Raw genomic sequence first — 15709 nt, forward strand, 5'->3', positions numbered from 1 at the left:
CAGGGTGGAGGTTTATACACTACAGCCTTCCAGTCTAACCGGGTGGAGGTTTATACACTACAGCCTTCCAGTCTAACCGGGTGGAGGTTTATACACTACAGCCCTCCAGTCTAACTGGATGGAGGTTTATACACTACAGCCCTCCAGTCTAACAGGGTGGAGGTTTATACACTACAGCCCTCCAGTCTAACAGGGTGGAGGTTTATACACTACAGCCCTCCAGTCTAACAGGGTGGAGGTTTATACACTACAGCCCTCCAGTCTAACCGGGTGGAGGTTTATACACTACAGCCTTCCAGTCTAACTGGGTGGAGGTTTATACACTACAGCCTTCCAGTCTAACAGGGTGGAGGATGATACACTACAGCCCTCCAGTCTAACTGGGTGGAGGATGATACACTACAGCCCTCCAGTCTAACTGGGTGGAGGTTTATACACTACAGCCCTCCAGTCTAACTGGGTGGAGGTTTATACACTACAGCCCTCCAGTCTAACCGGGTGGAGGATGATACACTACATCCCTCCAGTCTAACTGGGTGGAGGTTTATACACTACAGCCCTCCAGTCTAACTGGGTGGAGGTTTATACACTACAGCCCTCCAGTCTAACCGGGTGGAGGTTTATACACTACAGCCCTCCAGTCTAACTGGGTGGAGGTTTATACACTACAGCCCTCCAGTCTAACAGGGTGGAGGATGATACACTACAGCCCTCCAGTCTAACTGGGTGGAGGATGATACACTACAGCCCTCCAGTCTAACTGGGTGGAGGATGATACACTACAGCCCTCCAGTCTAACCGGGTGGAGGTTTATACACTACAGCCCTCCAGTCTAACAGGGTGGAGGTTTATACACTACAGCCCTCCAGTCTAACCGGGTGGAGGTTTATACACTACAGCCCTCCAGTCTAACTGGGTGGAGGATGATACACTACAGCCCTCCAGTCTAACTGGGTGGAGGTTTATACACTACAGCCCTCCAGTCTAACAGGGTGGAGGTTTATACACTACAGCCCTCCAGTCTAACTGGATGGAGGTTTATACACTACAGCCCACCAGTCTAACTGGGTGGAGGATGATACACTACAGCCCTCCAGTCTAACTGGGTGGAGGATGATACACTACAGCCCCCCAGTCTAACAGGGTGGAGGTTTATACACTACAGCCCTCCAGTCTAACAGGGTGGAGGATGACACACTACAGCCCTCCAGTCTAACAGGGTGGAGGTTTATACACTACAGCCCTCCAGTCTAACAGGGTGGAGGTTTATACACTACAGCCCTCCAGTCTAACAGGGTGGAGGTTTATACACTACAGCCCTCCAGTCTAACAGGGTGGAGGTTGATACACTACAGCCCTCCAGTCTAACAGGGTGGAGGTTTATACACTACAGCCCTCCAGTCTAACAGGGTGGTTTATACACTACAGCCCTCCAGTCTAACAGGGTGGAGGATGATACACTACAGCCCTCCAGTCTAACAGGGTGGAGGTTGATACACTACAGCCCTCCAGTCTAGTGAATTAAGAAACTGCTCTATAGCATGCAGAACCTCTCTGAATACACAGCGACACTCAATACTTGAGGAAGCAATTAGACTGCGTTCAGACAGCCAGACCAATTCTGATCTTATTTTTCTCCATCAATTGGTCTTTTGGCCAATCAGATCAGCTCAGAAAAAGATCTGATGTGAAAAGATCTGATGGGATTGGTCGAAAGACCAATTAGTTGAGAAAAGATCAGAATTGGGTCGGCTGTCTGAATGTAGCCTTAGTCTCATACCAAACCAATGGCAGCAGCAGACTCTCTTCCTGTAATCAGTGGGCCTCTGCTTTCTCCATTACCCTCCTAATGAACCAGGTCCTGCATGTGCTGGGTCATGTGTTGTATAGTATATCACTTAGAATAGCTCTATAGGGGATGTTATGGTCTCATTAAGACGAAGGTAACTCTCACATAGACTGCAGACAGATCAGCACCTCAGCCAAGGCTTGAATAATCCATTCTAATGCATACATGACATGCTCTATCACGGTCAGATAGTATTGTTGTAAACGAGAATGTGTTGTCAATGACTTAGCTTATTTAAATAAAGGAAACTAAAAGGTTTATTGACCCCAGCTAGCGGATATTAAAGTAGGTTTCTATTGGCTCGTATTTACAAGGCATGTCACATGTCTATTAAAGACAACATAAAATGTGACATAGCAGCTTAATATTTATTGTACATTCACTGCTTGGTTAAACCCTTTGAACGATAGGGCTCTGGACAAAAGTAGTGCACTATGTAGGGAATAGGGTGGTACAGAGCCCTGGACTGTGTTAGTGATCTATGCTTTAGTATGTGTTCAGCAATACACTGTGGAATCATCACGGAGAAACGCCTTGCCTCCCGTACCTAATACTGCTTGTAAATCATGACAATCCACCATTGAGTTAGGTGTCCGTGATCAATAAATACCTGTTTTGTTTTGGAACATCAGAGTCATCAATGGAACATATATATACAGCAATCAATAGAATGTGCTTTCCCCGATCCGGACAGAGTAATGAGAACCAGGCTTGAGTAGATAAGAGGTATTCGGTTCAGGTGAAATGGCAAGGCATTTTAAATCTTTCATCTAGCTCTACTACATGCATGGATTAGTCCATTGTAATACCTGTATCTCTGACTCAACCGTGCACCATCAGTATTCTGAACACTAGGCTGGTTCTAACACACACACACACACACACGCACACACACGCACACGCACACGCACACACATGCACTGGTGCAACTATGATATCCAATGAGGTTTATATGGCAGATAGAGGAGAATAGTGTAATTAGAATTTACCTTTTGACACTTTTCTCACACAAAGCTCTCTTGTAATTGGTGGAACTCATCCCCCAACCAATAGCATCCACCTCCACCGCACATACAGATGAGACAATGACTGAGTCCATCAGGATACATGAGCTAAATTGAAAACCTCGTTCAGATCAGATGGATAACCTGTGTGTATCTCTGAGTGAAGGTCGTTCAGATCAGATGGATAACGTGTGTGTACCTCCTGAGTGAAGGTCGTTCAGATCAGATGGATAACCTGTGTGTACCTCCTGAGTGAAGGTCGTTCAGATCAGATGGATAACCTGTGTGTACCTCCTGAGTGAAGGTCGTTCAGATCAGATGGATAACCTGTGTGTACCTCCTGAGTGAAGGTCGTTCAGATCAGATGGATAACCTGTGTGTACCTCCTGAGTGAAGGTCGTTCAGATCAGATGGATAACCTGTGTGTACCTCCTGAGTGAAGGTCGTTCAGATCAGATGGATAACCTGTGTGTACCTCCTGAGTGAAGGTCGTTCAGATCAGATGGATAACCTGTGTGTACCTCCTGAGTGAAGGTCGTTCAGATCAGATGGATAACCTGTGTGTACCTCCTGAGTGAAGGTCGTTCAGATCAGATGGATAACCTGTGTGTACCTCTGAGTGAAGGTCGTTCAGATCAGATGGATAACCTGTGTGTACCTCCTGAGTGAAGGTCGTTCAGATCAGATGGATAACCTGTGTGTACCTCCTGAGTGAAGGTCGTTCAGATCAGAGGGATAACCTGTGTGTACCTCCTGAGTGAAGGTCGTTCAGATCAGATGGATAACCTGTGTGTACCTCCTGAGTGAAGGTCGTTCAGATCAGATGGATAACCTGTGTGTACCTCCTGAGTGAAGGTCGTTCAGATCAGATGGATAACCTGTGTGTACCTCCTGAGTGAAGGTCAGAGAACACAGCTACTGTATTAGTAATCAGTGGGTCACCCAGGTTCACTAAGTAAACAGGCAGATGTGTTTATTTATGTAGATAGGACCAGCAAACACTGAAACACAGAGTATTTATCACTGCCATGTGTCTACTCAGCCATGTCACATCGTTTCTCTCTGTTGTAGAAAGACCCTGACACACGCTACGACTCTCACTCGGCTAAAAAACACACTCTTACTCACTCAGAACGCCACTGAAATGCATACAGTACTTGTGTACTGTACTGTACTGTACTGTACACACACACATACACACACACACATACACACACACACACACACACACACACACACAGACCACATCTGCTCGTCACACTGTGGTACCCTCGTCCTTTGTCCTCCTCCCCAGGCTACCATTTCCTCACTCCCTTTCTCTCCTAGATAAACCTGCTCTATCCAGTGGTGACTGACTCAGGACCTTTCTCTCCTAGATAACCCTGTGTCCGCTCTATCCAGTGTTAACTGACTCACAGCACAGATAAGGAGCCTAAATCAATCAATCAATCACAGAAGACACATCTCACAACACACTGGTTGCCACATATAAAGGTCATGGCTAGATAGAACACAGCTTATGTCAAATTGACTTCAAAAGTAGATTTTCTTTTTTTCTTCGTATATTAGCTATTCCTAACCCCAACCCTTTTCCTAATATTAACCTAATACTCCTAACCTGTTACGTTAATTATCCAAACCTGCTAACCTGTTACGTTAATTATCCAAACCTGCTCGGTAAGTTCTCCTAACCTGCTATGAAAAGTCCATTCTGGTCAATTCTGACACAAGCTGTAAACTATTTAGTCAAAACCCTGAGAAACATGTGATCTAAACGACTCAAAAACTGGACGGTCAGAAAAAAAACATGAAAAGATAGATAAAGTAAGATAATAAAAGATTGAGAGAAAAAGAGAGATCCACAGATAGAGACGGAGAGAGAGAGTGGGGGGGAGAAAGAGAGAGATCCATAGATAGAGAGGGGAGAGAGAGAGAGATCCATAGATAGAGGGGGGAGAGAGAGAGAGAGAGGGGGTGAGAGATCCACAGATAGTGAGAGAGATCCACAGATAGAGGGAGAGAGAGAGAGAGAGCACAGTGGAGGTCATGATCAGCTGAGCTCCTGCATTTTTTTATCATTTTCTTAAAAATATATAGATTTAGAGTTAGATAAACTTGGATTTTTTTGTCAGGAACATATACGGGATGCTACCCTCTACAACATAACCTTCACTCCAAATCAAAACTCAAAACCTACAACCTGATTTTGGATGGAATTACAGAATCACCTGGAAGGTTTACAACTAACAAGGATTATTATTAATCAAATCAAATTGTATTTGTCACATACACATGGTTAGCAGATGTTAATGCGAGTGTAGCGAAATGCTTGTGCTTCTAGTTCCGACAATGCTGTAATAACCAACGAGTAATCTAACCTAACAATTTCACAACAACTACGTTATACACACAAGTGTAAAGGGATGAAGAATATGTACATAAAAATATATGAATGAGTGATGGTACAGAACGGCATAGGCAAGATGCAGTAGATGGTATAGAGTACAGTATATACATATGAGATGAGTAATGTAGAGTATGTAAACGTATAAAAGTGGCATTGTTTAAAGTGGCTAGTGATACATGTATTAAATAAAGATGGCAAGATGCAGTAGGTGGTATAGAGTACAGTATACAGGTCTCGTACAGGTCTCGAGCTTGATGACGAGTTTGGAGGGTACTATGGTGTTAAATGCTGAGCTGTCGTCGATGAACAGCATTCTCACATAGGTATTCCTCTTGTCCAGATGGGTTAGGGCAGTGTGCAGTGTGCAGTGGGCAGTGTGCAGTGTGCAGTGTGGTTGCGATTGCGTCGTCTTGACCTATTGGGGCGGTAAGCAAAAAGTCTGGAACAGTAATGATACAGGGCAACCCCAAACAGTTTCAGCTGGACTTTCACCTAATCAAATAATTAGCCCAGCAGGAGAAGCTCTCCCTTGAGAAAGATAGCCCCACCACGAGCGGGTCAGACCAGACCTCTTCATTATATAACCCCACAGACAAGCAACCCCACAGACGAGCAACCCCAAGCGGAAAGTCAACCTCCCAGCACAGAGTACTACCCCCTCATTGAAATGAAGGATACATTTACCAAGTTAGAGGTAAGGAAGGGGGAGCTGGAACAGCAGGTGATTACACTCCAGTCAGCACAGACCCAGACAACAGTCCAGCACAACAACACCCCCTTAACCAGACCCCGGAGTGCTGGAGGTGGAGAGAGACATACTGTATCTGCACTCTGGACTGTGGTGAGACAACTTCAACAATATAAAAAGCAAGAGCAGGAGAAGAACAGAGCACTAGAGGAGAGGATCAGACTGCTGGAGGAGAGGGTGCCACAACTGGGCAGTAGTCCAGGTGCAACAAAACTAGGGCCTGTAGGACTTGTCTGGTTGATTTGGATGTCAAGAAAGCAACACGTTATCATGAACAGACCTGTTCCCGTTTTAGCAACCATTGAATCTATATGTTTTGACCATGACAGATTGCTATCTAGGGTTACACCCAGGAGTTTAGTCTCCTCAACTTGCTCAATCGGTACATTATTCAGCAATAGCCAGCAGACCAAGCCCACCTCAGTTCCCGACAAAAGTCTCGACACCACAGCAGAACAGTCCACACCAGACCCTGACCATAGCCTCGACATCACAGCAGAACAGACAAATGAAGAACCCCAAGCCCAGGGGCTCTCACCCCCTCTGAGAACCCCCCCTGTCAGCCACCCTGATAGCCCTCCTGACAACCCCCCCACACCCACTGAGGACATACACAAGACACAGATTATACTCCTTATGGACTCAAATGGGAAATATATACAAGAAAAAAAACGTTTTCCCAAACACAGTGTGTCTAAACTCTGGTGTCCAAACACCCAGGGCGCCCTAGACCTTCTCTCTGAGGACCAACTAGGTTCACCCAGCCACATAATAATACACACAGGCACAAACCACCTGAGAACACAGCAGGAAAGGGTGGCCACAGCACTGAAGGGGGTGATTGAAAAAGCTTTGCCTACATTCCCCAATGCACAAGTGGTTATCTCCACCCTGATATCACGAAAAGACTTCCACCCTGCTACCACGAAAAGACTTCCACCCTGCTACCACGAAAAGACTTCCACCCTGCTACCATACAGCGGGTAAACGCAAGTATTTCCCGTGACTGTGCCTCAAAACCAAATGTTTTCCTGGCAAACCACCACTACACCCTGGACTTGAACAGCCTCTATGGCCAGGTCCACCTATACAAGGCAGCAGTGCCCACCTTCGCCCGGACTCTAAAGGACATCGCTCTCAGACGTAGCCCCAACACTTCACACAGGAGCAACAGATCAATAGACACCCCGCCCAGACCAGCGAGACACTCTCCCAGACCTGCGGGACCCCCCCTGGACCTACACATAGAGGACCCACGCCGAGAGGACATACATCCAGACCACAGCACCACCAGCCACATACACACCCCCACCCCAACCAATCAACAACCCCCCCAAGTCAACCATGCCCACACCCCATTTAGGCCCTCTCTGATCAGACCTATGACCTCACTCCATTAAATTAATCAAAGCAGGAACATTTTACATTTGGCTCGAAATTCAAAAAGAAATGATCTTAACAGAGAAAAATGTCCTCCTGTGTGGTACCTATATCCCCCCACTAGAATCCCCATACTTTAATGAAGACAGCTTCTCCATCCTGGAGGGGGAAATCAATCATTTCCAGGCCCAGGGACACGTACTAGTCTGTGGCGACCTAAATGCCAGAACCGGACAAGAACCTGACACCCTCAGCACACAGGGGGACAAACACATGCCTGGAGGTGACAGCATTCCCTCCCCCATATGCCCACCTAGGCACAACTATGACAACATAACCACAAAAACGGGTCACAACTTCTGCAGCTCTGTCGCACACTGGTTATGCACATAGTCAATGGTAGGCTTCGAGGGAACTCCTATGATAGGTACACCTATAGCTCAGAAGAGGGGCATTTATAAAGTGTCATGGTATAACCAAATGTGAGGTATAAAAGGCTATGTGCATTGTATGATTTTCAGAGCTCTCTGAATAAAGAACTGATCCATTGCAAGCTGAGACTTTGTCTGTTTCTTTGAACTGGAGATTTACAACCTTCAGGATACAGACAGAGTTCGAGTAGTAGTTGAGTTCAACCATTGAGATAGCAAATTCTCGTGACAATGCGTCAACAGCAACCTTGGGAAAATCCTCTGTATTATCACTAACAGCAGACTCGTACATTTCTTCAGTGAAAACAATGTACTGAGCAAACGTCGAATTGGCTTTTTACCAAATTACCGTACAACAGACTACGTATTCACCCTGCACACTCTAATTGACAAACATACAAACCAAAACAAAGGCAAAGTCTTCTCATGCTTTGTTGATTTCAAAAAAGCCTTCGACTCAATTTGGCATGATGGTCTGCTATACAAATTTGATGGAAAGTGGTGTTGGGGTAAAAAACATACGACATTATAAAATCCATGTACACGAACAACAAGTGTGCAGTTAAAATAGGCAAAAAACACACACATATCTTGTGGTGGGGTGAGACAGGGATGCAGCTTAAGCCCCACCCTCTTCAACATATATATCAACGAATTGGCACAGGCACTAGAAAAGTCTGCAGCACCTGGCATCACCCTAATAGAATCTGAAGTCAAATGTCTACTGTTTGCTGATGATCTGGTGCTTCTGTCACCAACCAAGGAGGGCCTACATCAGCACCTAGGTATTCTGCACAGATTCTGTCAAACCTGGGCCCTGACAGTAAATCTCAGTAAGACCAAAATAATGGTGTTCCAAAAAAAGGTCCAGTCGCCAGGACCACAAGTACAAATTCCATCTAGACATCGTTGCCCTAGAGCACACAAAAAACTATACATACCTTGGCTTAAACATCAGCTCCACAGGTAACTCCAAAAAGCTGTGAACGATCTGAGAGACAAGGCAAGAAGGGCATTCTATGCCATCAAAAGGAACATAAAATTCAACATACCAATTAGGATCTGGCTAAAAATACTTGAATCAGTTATAGAACCCATTGCCCTTTATGATTGTGAGGTCTGGGGTCCACTCACCAACCAAGAATTCACAAAATGGGACAAACACCAAATTGAGACTCTGCATGCAGAATTCTGCAAAAATGTTCTCTGTGTACAACGTAGAACACCAAATAATGCATGACGAGCAGAATTAGGTCGATACCCGCTAATTATCAAAATCCAGAAAAGAGCCATTAAATTCTACAACCACGTAAAAGGAAGCGATTCCCAAACCTTCCATAACAAAGCCATCACCTACAGAGAGATGAACCTGGAGAAGAGTCCCCTTAGCAAGCTGGTCCTGGGGCTCTGTTCACAAACACAAACACACTCCACAGAGCCCTAGGACATCAACACAATTAGACCCAACCAAATCATGAGAAAACAAAAAGATAATTACTTGATACATTGGAAAGAATTAACAAAAAAACAGAGCAAACTAGAATGCTATTTGGCCCTAAACAGAGAGTACACAGTGGCAGAATACCTGACCACTGTGACTGACCCAAACTTAAGGAAAGCTTTGACTATGTACAGACTCAGTGAGCATAGCCTTGCTATTGAGAAAGGCTGCCGTAGGCAGACCTGGCTCTCAAGAGAAGACAGGCTATGTGCACACTGCCCACAAAATGAGGTGGAAACTGAGCTGCACTTTCTAACCTCCTGCCCAATGTATGACCATATTAGAGACACATATTTCCCTCAGATTACACTGATCCACAAAGAATTTGAAAACAAACTCGATTTTGATAAACTCCCATATCTACTGGGTGAAATACCACAGTGTGCCATCACAGCAGCAAGATTTGTGACCTGTTGCCACAAGAAAATGTCAACCAGTGAATAACAAACACCATTGTAAATACAACACATATTTATGCTTATTTATTTTCCCTTTTGTACTTTAACCATTTGTACATCGTTACAACACTGTATATATACATAATATGGCATTTGTAATGTCTTTATTCTTTTGGAACGTCTGTAAGTGGAATGTTTACTGCTCATATTTATTGTTTATTTCACTTTTGTATATTATCTACCTCACTTGCTTTGGCAATGTTAACATATGTTTCACATGCCAATAAAGCCCCTTGAATTTAATTGAGAGAGAGAGATCCACAGATAGAGAGGGAGAGAGAGATCCACATATCGAGAGGGAGAGAGATCCACAGATAGGGAGAGAGATCCACAGATAGAGGGAGAGGGAGAGGGGGGGAGAGAGAGATCCACAGATAAAGAGGGAGAGAGAGAGATCCACAGATAGAGGGAGAGAGAGATCCACAGAGAAGGGAGGGAGAGAGAGAGATCCACAGATAGAGAAAAAGAGAGAGAGAGAGAGATCCACAGATAGAGGGAGAGAGAGATCCACAGATAGAGAAGGGAGGGAGAGAGAGAGAGAGGGAAAGAGAGATACACAGATAGAGAAAAAGAGAGAGGGAGAGAGAGGGAGAGACAGATCCACAGATAGAGGGAGAGGGAGTGAGAGATCCATAGATAGAGAAAAAGAGAGGGAGAGAGAGGGAGAGAGAGGGAGAGAGAGATCCACAGATAGAGAAAAAGAGAGGGAGAGAGAGGGAGAGAGAGATTCACAGATAGAGAAAAAGAGAGAGGGAGAGAGAGAGAGATCCACAGATAGAGAGAAAGAGAGAGAGAGACTGATTGAGATAGAGGGAGTGCGAGAGAGAGAAAGAGACTAATTTGAGAGAGAGAGAGGGAAAGAAGAGAGAGAGAGATTAATTATTTGCTGGGTGTAGGGTACATTTATGTTCCCGCTGTGAGTGTGACGCAGTGAGCCTCTGAAATGGATGAGTAGACTCATCAGACAGACACAGGGGTTCACCATATTAGGGCACAGTAGAACAGGTGGTATGTAAGTTGTTTAGGCTGTTTATTCATATTGGTTATTGGCATGGACGCTCACTCTCTCTATATAAACGTCTGTCTCAACCTAGCTAGATAAAGGGTTGTCTCATTATTGTTTATAGCGTTTCCTTTCCTCGTCTCCTGTTAGTGTCCTCCCTTTTAGCGTTTCCTTTCGTCTAAGCTCTTAGTGTCTCCCATGCCCCATCCCTAGACTAGAATATATGCTCTCTACAATTAAAGCCTGATTGATCCGATGGAAACACAGCACAACATCAACATTACAAGTCCGTTACACACACTAACGCACAACGTAGTCGACCTAGAGAGAGAGAGAGAGAAAGAAAGAAAGAGAGAAAGAGATGGAGAGAGAACGAGAGGGAGAGTAGCCTATCCATCTCTCCATCTCTTTACTCTCTAACTAACTCTCCAGCATTATGCCGCAGAGACCTAGTTCTCTTCATGGAGACCTATAACACCTTGCTAGAGGACGACAGCACCACAGAGCCAGTCCCCAGTGGGTGGTCAACATCATGTGACGCAATGTAAGCAAGGACAGTTTTGAACCAGGTTCAGTTAACATTTCCACACAGATGTAGTAGCATTGTCATTGCTGACACTCCAGCCTACAGGTCACAGGTCACTCAAGTAGCTTCAAATCATATTTTATTGTGAGCTGTGTGTATTATTTAGTAACTGTTACAACTTCTAAACAACCCTACTAGTCGGACCATCAAAGCTGCTCCCCGTGATAAAGCAGTCATTTCCCATTCCTCTTTTCGCCTGGTTATCGGTAACCACTAACAACGGACTAAAACTCACTCTATTGCCGCGTTTATAATAACTCGGAACTCGGAAATCTCTGACTTCCAACATCAGTGCTTTCAAGACAACTGGGAACTCTGAAAAAAACGAGATTCCGACTGGGAAAAATAATTTTGAACAGTCATTCAAATTGAAATTCCAAGTCGGGAACTCTGGCCTCTTTCTAGAGCTCGGACTTTCCAACCCGAAGATCACTGACGTCATGATTTGACCTCGTTTTTTCCCAGGGTTCCCAGTTGTCCTATACTGCGTTCAAGTGCTAGTCAGAACTTGGAAACTCTGACATTTCTGACTTGCTAACTGGTTGTAGCTATACACGTGCTGCCTTCAACCAGTTAGCAAGTCGAACATTTCTGAGTTTCCCAGTTCCGATTAGAACGTGAATGCGGCAACAACAAAAAAACACCACATGAGCTTCTCCTTCAATAAAGGTCTTGTGATGTCATAGGGCGTGGCCATCTTGGATGAGGGTGGAAGGGTTATGGAATCCAGCTTTTGCCAAATTAATGTCAGATTTGACTTTTCGTAGCAGGTTAGGAGAATTTAAGCAGCAGGTTAGGAGAATTAACGTAGTAAGTTTGGAGAATTAGGTTAAGGTTATTTGGGTGCAGGAATGTCACATTTGTATTTATATGTTATGTTAATTATCATTGAAGTTGGTGGTTACTAAGCCTGATGAATTTACTGTGTTAAATGAGGCCCCACCTCCTGGTTACACTAGTGACCATATCCCCCGCGCATCCCACAAAGGCGGAGGTGTTGCTAACATTCACAAGAGCAAATTTCAATTCCCCCCCCCCCCCATAAAATCGACTGCGTTTTCGTATTTTGAGCTTCTAGTCATGAAATCTATGCAGCCTACTCAATCACTTTTTATAGCTACTGTTTACAGGCATCCTGGGCCATATGCAGCATTCCTCGCTGTGTTCCCTGAAATCCTATCGGACTTTGTAGCGATGGCAGATATTCAAATTTTTGGTGACTTTAATGTTCACATGGAAAAGTCCACAGACCCACTCCAAAAGGCTTTCGGAGCCATCATCGAATCAGTGGGTTTTGTCCAACATGTCTACGGACCTACTCACTGCCACAGTCATACTCTGGACCTAGTTTTGTCCCGTGGAATAAATGTTGTGGATCTTAATGTTTTTCCTCATAATCCTGAACTATCGGACCACCATTTTATTATGTTTGCAATCGCAACAAATAATCTCCTCAGACCCCAACCAAAGATCATCAAAAGCCGTGCTATAAATTCTCGGACAACCCAAAGATTCCTAGATGCCCTTCCAGACTCCCTCCACATACCCAAGGACGTCAGAGTACAAAAATCAGTTAACCACCTAACTGAGGAACTAAATTTAACCTTGCGTAATACCCTAGATGCAGTCGCACGCCTAAAAACTAAAAACATTTGTCATAAGAAACTAGCTGCCTGGTATACAGAAAATACCCGAGCTCTGAAACAAGCTTCCAGAACATTGGAACAGAAATGGCGCCACACCAAACTGGAAGTCTTCCGACTAGCTTGGAAAGACAGTACCGTGCAGTATCGAAGAGCCCTCACTGCTGCTCGATCATCCTATTTTTCCAACTTAATTGAGGAAAATAAGAACAATCCAAATGTATTTTTGATACCGTTGCAAAGCTAACTAAACAGCAGCATTTCCCAAGTAATGATGGCTTTCACTTCAGCAGTGATAAATTCATGAACTTCTTTGATGAAAAGATCATGATCATTAGAAAGCAAATTACGGAATCATCTTTAAATCTGCGTATTCCTCCAAACCTCAGTTGTCCTGAGTCTGCACAACACTGCCAGGACCTAGGATCAAGGGAGACACTCAAGTGTTTTAATACTATATCTCTTGACACATTGATGAAAATAATCATGACCTATAAACCTTCAAGCTGCATACTGGACCCTATTCCAACTAAACTACTGAAATAGCTGCTTCCTGTGCTTGGCCCTCCTATGTTGAACATAATAAATGGCTCTCTATCCACCGGATGTGTACCAAAATCACTTAAAGTGGCAGTAATAAAGCCTCTCTTGAAAAAGCCAAACCTGGACCCAGAAAATATTTAAAAAATGATCGGCCTATATCGAATCTTCCATTCCTCTCAACATGTTTTGAAAAAGCTGTTGCGCAGCAACTCACTGCCTTCCTGAAGACAAACAATGTATACGAAATGTTTCAGTCTGGTTTTAGACCCCATCATAGCACTGAGACTGCACTCGTGAAGATGGTAAATTACCTTTTAATGGCGTCAGACCAAGGCTCTGCATCTGTCCTCATTCTCCTAGACCTTAGTGCTGCTTTTGATACCATCGATCACCACATGCTTTTGGAGAGATTGGAAACCCAAATTGGTCTACACGGACAAGTTCTGGCCTGGTTTAGATCATATCTGTCGGAAAGATATCAGTTTGTCTCTGTAGATGATTTGTCCTCTGACAAATCAACTGTAAATTTCAGTGTTCCTCAAGGCTCCGTTTTAGGACCAGTATTGTTTTCACTGTATATTTTACCTCTTGGTGATGTCATTCGGAAGCATAATGTTAACTTTCGCAGCTATGCGAACGACACACAGCTGTACATTTCACATGGTGAAGCTCCAAAATTGCCCTCCCTGAAGCCTGTGTTTCAGACATAAGGAAGTGGATGGAGGCAAATGTTCTACTTTTAAACTCGGACAAAACATTGATACTAGTTCTAGGTCCCAAGAAACAAAGAGATCTTCTGTTGGATCTGACAATTCATCTTGATGGTTGTACAGTCATCTCAAATAAAACTGTGAAGGACCTCTGCGTTACTCTTGACCCTGATCTCTCTTTTGACGAACGTATCAAGACTGTTTCAAGGACAGCTTTTTCCATCGACGTAACATTTCAAAAATAAGAAACTTTCTGTCCAAAAATGATGCAGAAAAATGTATACTTTTTTTTGTCACATCTAGGTTAGACTACTGCAATGCTCTACTTTCCGGCTACCCGGATAAAGCACTAAATAAACTTCAGTTAGTGCTAAATACGGCTGCTAGAATCTTAACTAGAACCAAAAAATGTGATCATATTACTCCAGTGCTAGCCTGCTAACCTACAAAGTATTACATGGGCTTGCTCTTACCTACAGTTGAAGTCGGAAGTTTACATACACCTTAGCTAAATACATTTAAACTCAGTTTTTCACAATTCCTGACATTTAATCCTAGTAAACATTCCCTGTCTTAGGTCAGTTAGGATCACCACTTTATTTTAAGAATGTGAAATGTCAGAATAATAGTAGAGAGAATGATTTATTTCAGCTTTTATTTCTTGCATCACTTCTCATCAATGGATCAGAAGTTTACATACACTCAATTAGTATTTGGTAGCATTGCCTTTAAATTGTTTAACTTGGGTCAAACATTTTGGGTAGCCCTCCACAAGCTTCCCAAAATAAGTTGGGTGAATTTTGGCCCAATCCTCCTGACAGAGCTGGTGTAACTGAGTCAGGTTTGTAGGCCTCCTTGCTCGCACACGCTTTTTCAGATCTGCCCACACATTTTCTATAGGATGGAGGTCAGGGCTTTGTGATGGCCAATCCAATACGTTGACTTTATTGTCTTTAAGCCATTTTGTCACAACTTTGGAAGTATGCTTGGGGTCATTGTCCATTTGGAAGACCCATTTGCAACCAAGCTTTAACTTCCTGACTGATGTCTTCAGATGTTGCTTCAATATATCCACATAATTTTCCTCACTCATGATGCCATCTATTTTGTGAAGTGCACCAATCCCTCCTACAGCAAAGCACCCCCACAACATGATGCTGGCACCCCCGTGCTTCACGGTTGGGATCGTGTTCTTCGGCTTGCAAGCCTCCCCCTTTTTCCGCCAAACATAACGATGGTCATTATGGCCAAACAGTTCTATTTTTGTTTCATCAGACCAGAGGACATTTCTCCAAAAAGTACAATCTTTGTCCCCATGTGCAGTTGCAAACCGTAGTCTGACTTTTTATGGCAGTTTTGGAGCAATGGCTTCTTCCTTGCTGAGTGGCCTTTCAGGTTATGTCGATATTGGATTTGTTTACCTGTGGATATAGATATTTTGTACCT

Source organism: Salvelinus alpinus, chromosome 25 (assembly GCF_045679555.1).
Source record: "Salvelinus alpinus chromosome 25, SLU_Salpinus.1, whole genome shotgun sequence".
NCBI lineage: Eukaryota > Metazoa > Chordata > Actinopteri > Salmoniformes > Salmonidae > Salvelinus > Salvelinus alpinus.